Raw genomic sequence first — 10,806 nt, 5'->3', positions numbered from 1 at the left:
CCCTGAGTGCAGAGTCAGGAGTAAGCCCTGAGCTTGGCTAAATGTGCCCAAAAACAAGAAATAAAAGAAAATTAAGAATAAAAAAAAAACAGTCAACACTAGTTTAAGGGAAAGGGCTCATCAAGGGGAAAGCAATCAGAGCTCTGTTAGCATCAGATACAACAGGATCTAGGCGTCAGGTCAGAGATTTCTCACCTCAGTTTTATTCATAATGAACGGATTCCTTTCTCAGACTAAATACAGAGTCCAGAAGAGCAGCATTTTCAGCCAGCTTCTGGACCAAGTTTACATGAATTGGAAGAAAGGACAGATATTCCTACAAAATTTAGAAATTCATATAGATCATGCAAACTTCCCATCCCTCCCCAGACTTATCACACACATGTCATTGTGCTTCATTCCTCAAAACAGGCAGCCCAGGCACAGAATTTTATCAAATGACGAGCAGAATGCAGGTGCTACAATTCTGGAGGTATCCCCTAGAGAAGGACCTCCAGCTGGCAGCTTGCTGCATTCATGATGTCTGAGACCTTACAGCTGCCCTTGTGAAAGTCTGTAGCCTGTTTCAGCAGTGTGAGAAGGCAACTCCATATAAGACAAAAGAAAAGGTCTGAGCATGTGAAGTGTGGAGATGATCCTGGCTGGACCCCAAAAACAATGGCAGGAGAGCGAGAGTCAGAGAGAGACCAAGAGGGGACATTTGGACTTCAAGACACCATGCCACCAGGAAGCTCTTCTGTCCCTGGCACCTCAGGACAGCCTGTTTATCGGACCCCTGCAGTTTAGCCTGGGGAACCGGTTGGACGTTTACCCCCAGAACTTTACAGTACTTTACAGTAAAACCAGAATGATAGGATAGCAGTTAGAGTTTTTGCTTTGTATGTGGCTGACCCACGTTCAATACCCAGCAGCTCAAATAGCCCCCCAAGCCCCAATATGAGTGATTCCTTAACACAAAGCCAGGAGTAAGCCCTGAGCATCGCCAGATGTGGCCCCAAACAAACAAAAAACTGGAGTAAAGAACAATAATACAGCAGATAGGGCACTTGCCTTGCATATAAGCAGACCCATGTTCAATCCTAAGCTTCCCATATGGTCTCGTGAGCACTGCCAGGAGTAATTCCTGAGTGCAGAGACAAGAACAACCCCTTAAAAATCTTTGGATGTGGCCCCCTGAAAAAGAAAATATTCACAACACGGGAAAAAGATCCCGCGAAGGAAGATGTGGAAAAGGCTAAAAAGAGAAGAGGCCGCCCTCCAGCTGAGAAACTATCGCCAAATCCCCCTAAACTGACAAAGCAGATGAACGCCATCATCAATACTGTGATAAACTACAAGGACAGTTCGGGGCGACAGCTCAGTGAAGTCTTCATTCAGTTACCTTCAAGGAAAGAATTACCAGAATATTATGAATTAATCAGGAAGCCAGTGGATTTCAAAAAAATAAAGGAAAGAATCCGTAATCACAAGTACCGGAGCTTGGGTGACCTGGAGAAAGATGTCATGCTCCTCTGTCACAATGCCCAGACATTCAACTTGGAGGGATCCCAGATCTATGAAGACTCCATTGTCCTGCAGTCGGTGTTTAAGAGTGCTCGGCAGAAAATTGCCAAAGAAGAAGAGAGTGAGGATGAAACCAATGAGGAGGAGGAAGAATAAGATGAAGAAGAATCAGAGTCTGAGGCAAAATCTGTTAAGGTTAAAATCAAGCTCAATAAGAAAGAAGAGAAAGGTCGGGATAAAGGAAAAGGCAAGAAAAGGCCAAATCGAGGAAAAGCCAAACCTGTAGTGAGCGATTTTGACAGTGATGAAGAGCAGGATGAAAATGAACAGTCCGAAGCAAGCGGGACTGATGATGAGTGATCAGTATGAACCTGTTTTCCTTGGTAGAACTGAACTTCCTCCCCTCTCTCATTTTTACCCAGTGAGTTCATTTGTCATAGGGACACTGGGTTGTTTCTTATATCATCATCATCTATAAACTAGCTTTAGAATAGTGCTAGACAAACATATGATATCATGGTGTAAAAAAAATGCACACAAACATTTGTAACATATTGTGACCAAATCGGCCTCAAAGATTCAAAGATTAAAACAAGAAAATTTAAAAAAAGCTTTTGATGGAAAATATGTGGGTGGATAGTATATTTCTATGGGTGGGTCTAATTTGGTAATGATTTGATTGTACCTGGTTTTATCACTTGTTCAAATGAGAAGATTTTTGTCTTTTTGTAGCACTGATAACCAGGAGAAGCCATTAAAAGCCACTGGTTATTTTATTTTTCATCAGGCAATTTTCAAGGTTCTTATTTGTTCGGTATTGTTTTTTTTACACTGTGGTACATATAAGCAACTTTAATAGGTGATAAATAAATGTACAGTAGTTAGACTTCACCTGCATATACATTTTTCCATTTTATGCTCTATGATCTGGAAAAAACTGCGTTTTGAATTGTATAAGATTTATGTCTACTGTAAACATTGCTTACTTTTTTTTTGCTCTTGATTTTAAAAACTTTTGTTGAAAATGCTATTGAATATTGCAATCTATATAGTGTATTGGATGGCTTCTTTTGTCGACCTGAACTCCTATGTTACCAATGTGTATCGTCTCCTTCTCCCCAAAAGTGTACTTAATCTTTGCTTTCTTTGCACAATGTCTTTGGTTGCAAGTCATAAGCCTGAGGCAAATAAAATTCCAGTAATTTCCAAAAAAAAAAATATTCACAACATCCAGTCTTGTCAGGGAGGTGGGGAAGGAGAACCTCCCTGGAAACACCTTGGAGATATCTCAAAACATCAAGACCAGAGCTTTCATACAACCCAGATATGTCACCTCTTGGCATTTGTCCACCATGAAATGCAAAAACACTGCTCTGAAAGAAAGCATGTTCTCCACATCTGCTGGGTGCTTCGACAATGAGACAGAAGATGGGGTGAAGGAGCTGTGGTACATATGCAGTTTGGGACCATAGCAGTTATACAGTGGAGAGGGCGCAGGCCTTGCACATGGCTGACCTGAGCTCAATCCTTGGCGTCCCATATGGCCCCCAAAACACCACCAGGAGTGATTCCTAAATGCAGAGCTAGGAGTAGCTGCTGAGCACTGCCAGGTGCCTGGAAGGAAGGATGGAAAGGAAGGAGGGAGGGAAGGAAGGAGGGAGGGAGGGAGAGAGGGAGGGAGGGAGGGAGGAAGGGACGTTGGGAGGGAAAAGAAGAATCTGCAGCTGTGAGGAAATACAATCCTGCACGTCCCTGAATTCATGGAGCTGGAGTGCATCGTGCTGAGCAGAATGAGCCGAGGGAAAAGCACAAGCACAGAACAGTCTCACTCACCCATGGTGGTCAGGGAATCAAATCAAGGCCACAGGTATTATCAACTGATAACAAACTGGAAGAGAAGTTAGGAAACTGTAAAGGATGCTTCTCTTGAGAAGCAAAGAGCCAAGACTGGTTGTCCAATGAAGGAGTGTGGGTGGAGGGTCCTGGGCATTTTGGCGGTGAGGAGGGCAGAGAGGTAAAGATGTTCAGATCACAAGAGTTGGCACACTGTAAACACACGGCCTTAACTGTAAGAAAACATTTTTTTTATTATTTTTTAAAATTTATTTATTTTTAATTAGTGAATCACCGTGAGGGTACAGTTACAGATTTATATATTTTTGTGCTCATGTTTCCCTCATACAAAGTTCAAGAACCCATCCCTTCACCAGTGCCCATTCTTCACCACCGGTAAACCCAGCATTCCTCCTACCCTCCCCAATCCCATCTCCCCCCACCCCACCCTGCCAATGTGGCAGGGCATTTCCTTTTGTTCTCTCTCTCTAATTAGGTGTTGTGGTTCGCAATAGAGGTGTTGAGTGACCACTGTGTTCAGTCTCTAGTCTACATTCATCCCGCATCACCCTCCCCCCGCATGGTCTCTGACCGCATTATACTTGGTGATCCCTTCTCTGAGTTGCCCTCTCCCCAGAATGTGAGGCCAGCCTCCAAACCATGGAGTCAACCTCCTGGTACTTATTTCTACTATTCTTCTATTCTTGGGTGTTAGTCTCCTACTCTGTTATTCTATATTCCACAGATGAGTGCAATCTTTCTATGTTTGTCTTTCTCTTTCTGACTCATTTCAATTAGCATGATACTTTCCATGCCGATCCACTTATATGCAAAATTCATGATCTCCTTTTTTCTAACAGCTGCATAGTATTCCATTGTATAGATGTACCAAAGTTTCTTCAACCAGTCATCCGTTCTAGGGCACTCGGGTTTTTTTCCAGATTCTGGCTATTGTAAACAGTGCTGCGATGAACATATAAGTGCAGATGTCATTTTGACTATACTTTTTTGCTTCTCTGGGATATATTCCTAGCAGTGGTATTGCTGGGTCAAATGGGAGCTCAATATCTAATTTTTTGAGAGTCGTCCATATTGTTTTCCAAAAGGGCTGAACCAGTCGGCATTCCCACCAGCAGTGTAGAAGGGTCCCTTTCTCCCCACATCCTCTCCAACAGCGGTTGCTTTGGTTCTTTTGGATGTGTGCTAGTCTCTGTGGTGTGAGGTGGTATCTCATGGTTGTTTTGATCTGCATCTCCCTGATGATTAGTGATGTAGAGCACTTTTTCATGTGCCTTTTGGCCATTCATATCTCTTCCTCGGGAAAGTTTCTGTTCATTTCTTCTCCCCATTTTCTGATGGGGTTGGATGTGAGAAAACATTTTTAATTATCATTTTTTTTCAGAGAGTCTCTTGCCCGCACACCTGGCTGTCTTCCCCGGGGTCCCTCGGAGGGGATGGGTTCCAGCTTCCCTCCCCGCCCTGAGCGGAGCTCCTGGTGGCTGAAAACCACCAGAACCTAGCCACAGCCATGCTCAACGCCCCTCTCCACACGTTCAGACAAGCCTCACGCATGAAGGTACCGGCAGAGGAACCCAGGTGTGTGTAATCCCATCAATGGCCAACATCCAGAGACTTAAAAGCAAGTTCTCAGAAGCGCATGGCCGCTTTGCGGCTGCGCGATATCTTATAACCTACTTCTCCCTCTGGAAGTAACTAGCAAGCTACTGAGAGTTTCCTGCCCACATGGGACAGCCTCACACGCTTACCATTGTGTATTCATATAATAAAGCCAGTAACAAGCTGGATCTCATTCCCCTGACCCTGAAAGAGCCTCCAATGTGGCATCATTGGGAAGGCCGAGGGGAGAGAGGCTTCTAAAATTCCAGGGATAGGACGAATGGAGAGGTTACTGAGCCCACTCAAGAAATCGATGATCAATGGGATTTTGTGATCCGTGATTCATGATTTTTTCAAAAGTACAATTTTGTTATTATTATTTTATTTATTTATAGTTTTGCTTTTTGGGGTTACACCGGCAGTTCTCAGGAATTACTCCTGCTTGTGCTCAGGAGACCATATGGGATGCTGGGAATTGAACCCGGGTTGGCCGCATGGAAGGCAAATGCCCTACCTGCTGTGCTATCGCTCCAGTCCTTATTTTATTTCTCTTATTTTATAAAGTAGCTCACAATATTTGATTATATTTAATATTTGAACACCAATCCTACCACCATATTTTTAATGTTTCCATCCTGAACCCCAACCCCTGTCCCAAAAAATAACCGAAATAATTTATCTTGTTATTGTTTGTTACAAAAAAACACGCTGAAAATGCTACAAAAAAGTTTCCGTAGAGGAAAGGGTGTGAAGATTGTTGTATTTCACCTAGCGACCATTAAGCTCTTCTATAAGAGATCACTAACATGTTGCTAAAGGTTGAGCCTACTATGCTTATATATAAGAAAACTAGGCTCAATATATACATATATATATATATATCTGTAAAAGAATTTTTCCTCTAAAATTGGTTGCCTCTTACTTTAAACCCCATCAAATGTGTTGTAAGGTATGAGTTGTCGCGCAGTCCAGGAATAGGTTCACTCATGAGTGAGCCTCTGCCCAAGCATGTGGAGAGCGGTTGTGAGCATGGAGGCGGTTGAGTTCTGGAGGTTTTCAGCTGCCAGGGCTGGGTTTCTTAAGGAGGGGACGGGTCTCACCCATCCAACTCCGGGGTGCCCTGAATGAAGCAGCCTGGTGCAGTGTCTGGCAGCATGGGTATGGTGTGTGTTGTGTTATGTTCCCTTCCAGGAGAGAAGGACCAATTTTCTTTTTTTAAGTTAAGGCACCATGACTTACAGAATCATTCATAACAGAGTTTTAGTTATTCAATATTCCAGCATTTTTAATAAAAATGAGCCATAGAAAGCTGTCAAGTCTGGAAAAAGAGTTCCTGACTAGGAAGCTAAAGCAACCAAGGAAAGCAGTATCACTCAGAGAGAACAAAAATAAGTCTGTGAAGTCTACATGCTGTGGAGTAGCTGTCTGCTAGAGGCAGACAGCTGGTGTGGAGTCTGCGGTGGGGTCTGGGGGTCCTTTTAGGGGATGAGCCTTACTCCATGAGGCAACGCAGGTGAAGGGTCCTGTCAGGAGGCAAAACTTCAAGCATCCCTGAGTTTCAACGACACACAGAGAGAGAACCCTAATAAACTGAATCAAAAATTAAAAGGGGAACATCACAACAGAAACCAAAGAAATTCAAAAGATCATCAGAGACTACTTTGAAAGTCTGTATGCCACAAAACAAGAGAACCTAGAAGAAATGGATAAATTCCTGGATTCCTATAATCTCCTAAGACTGAACCAAGAAGATTTGGAATACCTGAATAGACCTATTATTGGTGCTAAACTGGGACATTAGGATGAACCTCTGGACGCTGCCCTGTGTGCAGGAAGCAGAACCGAGGCCCCACTTCTCATTAACTGGGCAAGCTGGAAACTTGTGAGTCCGATGACCTGGAGAAGTACAGCATTCTCTCATGCACCCACCTAGTCATAAATTATCTTGGCAGTACAAGGCAGCAGTTTTCCTCTCTCTTACACATCCTTAATCTGGATTGACCTTCAAGTATCAGTATGAATCTTCTCTTTGCCCTGTGTGTAACCAACCACAAGAACGTGGGGGACGTAGTCTGTAGAGTGTATGTGTCCAGCTCCATATCTTTTTTCTGAAGTTTTTAATCATAACAACGTAGTTTTGACAACATAGCTTTGACAGGACAATATATACCTTGATGTTCCTTTGACAAAAGCTCATCCTATAACTGTTTGTACTCTTGTTAGTGAGTCTTTCTCTGTGATGAAGTCATTAGGATGTAACTGATAAAAAATAGAATACAAGGAGGCCTCTGGCAGTTGGTCTTCGCCTTGAGCCAGAATGAGCAGAATGAGCCTTGGCCCTCCATGCTCTGTACATTCCTCTCGGTGTTCTAACTCCATGCCTCCGACCAAAAGAATACTCATGCATCATCAGACGCCCAATTGTGGGGCCTGAAGGTAAGAACCCAGGTTACGGGAGGAACTGGAAGGGATAAAAAATTACATCGGGTCTGCAGGGTCTCCCAGAAGCCAGAGTCATAAAAAATGGGCAATTCAACATTGCAGCAGGATGTGTATTGACATCCTGAATTCTCTAACAAAAGCAGCTGATCTGCCTTTGAAGGAACAAGTCATGGGGCACTTCCTCGAGAGGATACATAAGCATTGTTATTGGTTTGAGCTCAGGAGTAGAGAACAGTTTGATTTGAAACTGTGGAAAAGGTAGGAATAGAATTATGTCATGGGCTTCAAGGAGGGGACTTGATCCCTGCAAATAAATGGGGCAAGTATGGTGTAACTATCACTGCTCTGATTCCTCAGCATGAGTCTGGTCAAAAATCAGAAAGACTAGCTTTTCCAGTGAGACCTAGGCAGATGCGCTGGAGGGCCAGATGTCAGGGAGTGTGGGAAACATCCCCATTGCCCCCGGGACACACCAAGAACAGGAAACCATTCTATTAATAACTTTTAAAGTTAAAGTCAAAATGGTAACATCTGACCACCTTACGTTTACAAAAAATTTTGTCATAATTTATTATGCTGGCTTCATGTTACCAAAAGCGCTTTATTGCCATGTTTAACAAGTAGGAAACAGGCTGGTCAGGCTGGAAAATGAGGGGACAAAGGTTCCAAATTGGCTGAGAGGGCTAAATTTTGCCCTGGGGACTGCCCCTTCCTTTCTCAGTCCATCAGTTTTCTCCCTGCCATCATTGAAGGGTCAGATGGGTTGATCAACTGTATGTGTGTGCACATGTGCATGTGGTGTTTGTAGTTAGTCTGTAGTCTTTCTGTCTGACTGTTTGTGTGGAATACTCGAATGTTAGAGCCAAGTTGAAATTAGAAGTACAAATTCTTAGACCTGGACAAGTATCATCATTACAAGAGGTAAGAGTGATATGCAACCTAGCAATTTAAAAAACTTTAGGTGTTTTTGGAAATTGTCAGACCAAGTTTAAACAAAGGTTCTTCATCAGAATGTTGAGTCTACAGAGAAACTGAAATTCTCAATCTAAAATCTCTTATTGAAAAATATTAATGGCTATTAGAAGTTGAAATTTTTTTGAGCTTCAAAATCTGTATCATCTAGAAAAGAGCTGCAGAATTAGAGCCTGAAACTAAAGTAAAATAATAGTTCAGAGAATGCAAGGTTTTATCTTATAAGCCTCCGTAAATCTTAATGAAAAATTAGACCTTTTTTTAAAAAACAGAGGTACAGAAGCCATTAAAACAAAGCTTTCTCAAATTTTCATAAATATTGGCATTTTGCTGAAATTTCAGACCAGTTTCAGGTCTTCTTGGTGAAGAAAAAAATGAGTCATTTTAAAAAATCCAACTGAATCCAGGCAGCTGAAAACTGCCCTTTTGGCTTTAGTGACCTTGCAGTTGAACAGAGGCAGCTGCCCCACCTCCCCACCCACCCACCACCCGCCCAAGTGAGCTTGTCTCAGCTGGGAATGGAGACGTATCACAGAATTATGCTGATTCCAGTCTTGAAGTTAAGAAGTTAATATCTAATGCTAAAAAGTTTTGAATACCTTTTTGAATTGAGTATGTTCAAAATAAAATGTATTTTTGGTTAAAAAAGGAATTTAAATTTTAAAGTATTTTGGCAGTTGAGTTTTTTTTTTTAATATTTATTTCACTTTCTTTTTTTTTTTTTGGCTTTTTGAGTCACACCCAGCGATGCTCAGGGGTTACTCCTGGCTTTGCACTCAGGAGTTACTCCTGGCGGTGCTTGGGGGACCATATGGGATGCCGGGGATCGAACCCAGGTTGGCCGCATGCAAGGCAAACGCCCTACCCGCTGTGCTATCGCTCCGGCCCCATTGGCAGTTGAGTTTTGTATCAAGAATTATGAAAGAAAATAGGAGATAAAACAGAAAACTAGAAGGAATATTTGACCTTCATACTACGATAAATTCGGAGATGTTCATTTCATTGAGAGCAAATGGAATGTCAGGAACTAGTTCGTTTCTCATGAACATTGTCCTCATAAGATTCAACTGCAGTCTGAACTTTCCAATTTTCCTTATTGCTAGTACCTATTTCTGAAGATAAAATGACAATGATAAATGAAACAACAGAACACTGAAAGATACACTCATTAAACAAAAGAGGGGAATATGTAATAGTGGTAAATTTTTTTAATTTGATTTTTTTAATTTGATTGAAACTCAAACAGCCACTGAATTACATTGGGACAATCACAAAATTCAAGAAAAGGATAGTAATCACCCTGATTTGAGGGAAAGTCACCTGAGAATTACAGAGTGACACAATATAAGGATCTTGTAACTCATGAATAACTCCCCATGAATATCATACTATGGGGAAAAAGGCTTTGCTTTTACACAGATAAGGAAAAATTTTGGTACAGGTCAAAAAGGCTCAAACTGATCAATAATACAGGAAAGTCCATCGACAATTAACTTGACATACTGGACTTACATTCCTAACTCCCCCTTTACTGAGGAGTGTGTCCTGACAGGATGAAGTAATACCTATTTATAATAATAAAACCTCTTGACTGCCCAACTCATATGACAATCACGAGCCCCTAAAACCTGAGGAAGAAGGAACAATTTTTCCTGAATATGAGACAGGAATTGAAGGAACGCCTATTTACATTGGAGCTGGGGACCATTGCCTGCAATTGACCAATCAGGTCTGGCTGACATCGTATTTCTTTTTTACTGAGCCTAGACAATGTAGGCTGTTAATGTTCTCAGCTACAGGCTTTAAAGCTATTGAATTGGCTGCAAATACATCTATCTCAGCCATACCTGCGTGAAAACTGGAGGCCATGAAAGATTTGTACCATTTGGATTCTTGGAAAAATTGTAGGGGATCAGTCGCTAATATTTATATTGATGATTCCATTAGAATTTTGGATTGTAGTCCTAAAAGTTATGCTATTCAGATGGACAAAAGAGGGATAAAAAGAAGTCTGATATGGCGATCAAAAGTGATCAATATAATGAATGCTGTATCACTGTATCAGTACATATGACACTGTGTATTGGGAAAATGAAGGATTTGCCCCTCCAACACTGTTCCAACCAGGATCTGCAAAAAAAATTCATTTTTGGAAAATTGGCTCCACTCTATATGAGCTTGCATCTTAGCAGGGCAACCAAAGAACAGCACTATTGGTGTGATGTATTTCAACAGAAATTTAACCTGCCCTGTCTTAGCTTGTGTTCCTCTTTCTTATATGATCTTGAAAGGAAAAATTCATTGGGATAGGCATGAAGGAGTTATTTCCTGCAGAAATTGTTCCATCCATACTTGTACTAATCCTTCTATGAGACTCCTAGAAGGAGAGGGTTTATATTTTCTCAGAGCCCGAGTTAATGTCTGGATGCCTGTGACTCT

General features: G+C 41.8%; 1 pseudogene; it reads left to right on the top strand.

Moving 5' to 3' along the window:
- The first annotated feature begins 631 nt into the window (after positions 1-631).
- LOC101550267 (probable global transcription activator SNF2L2) lies at positions 632-2,721 on the top strand (annotated as a pseudogene).
- Positions 2,722-10,806: the final 8,085 nt, after the last annotated feature.

This window comes from Sorex araneus, chromosome 8, assembly GCF_027595985.1.
Source record: "Sorex araneus isolate mSorAra2 chromosome 8, mSorAra2.pri, whole genome shotgun sequence".
Lineage (NCBI taxonomy): Eukaryota > Metazoa > Chordata > Mammalia > Eulipotyphla > Soricidae > Sorex > Sorex araneus.
The sequence above is the reverse complement of the archived record's forward strand: the minus strand, read 5'-3'. Positions and strand labels throughout refer to the sequence as shown.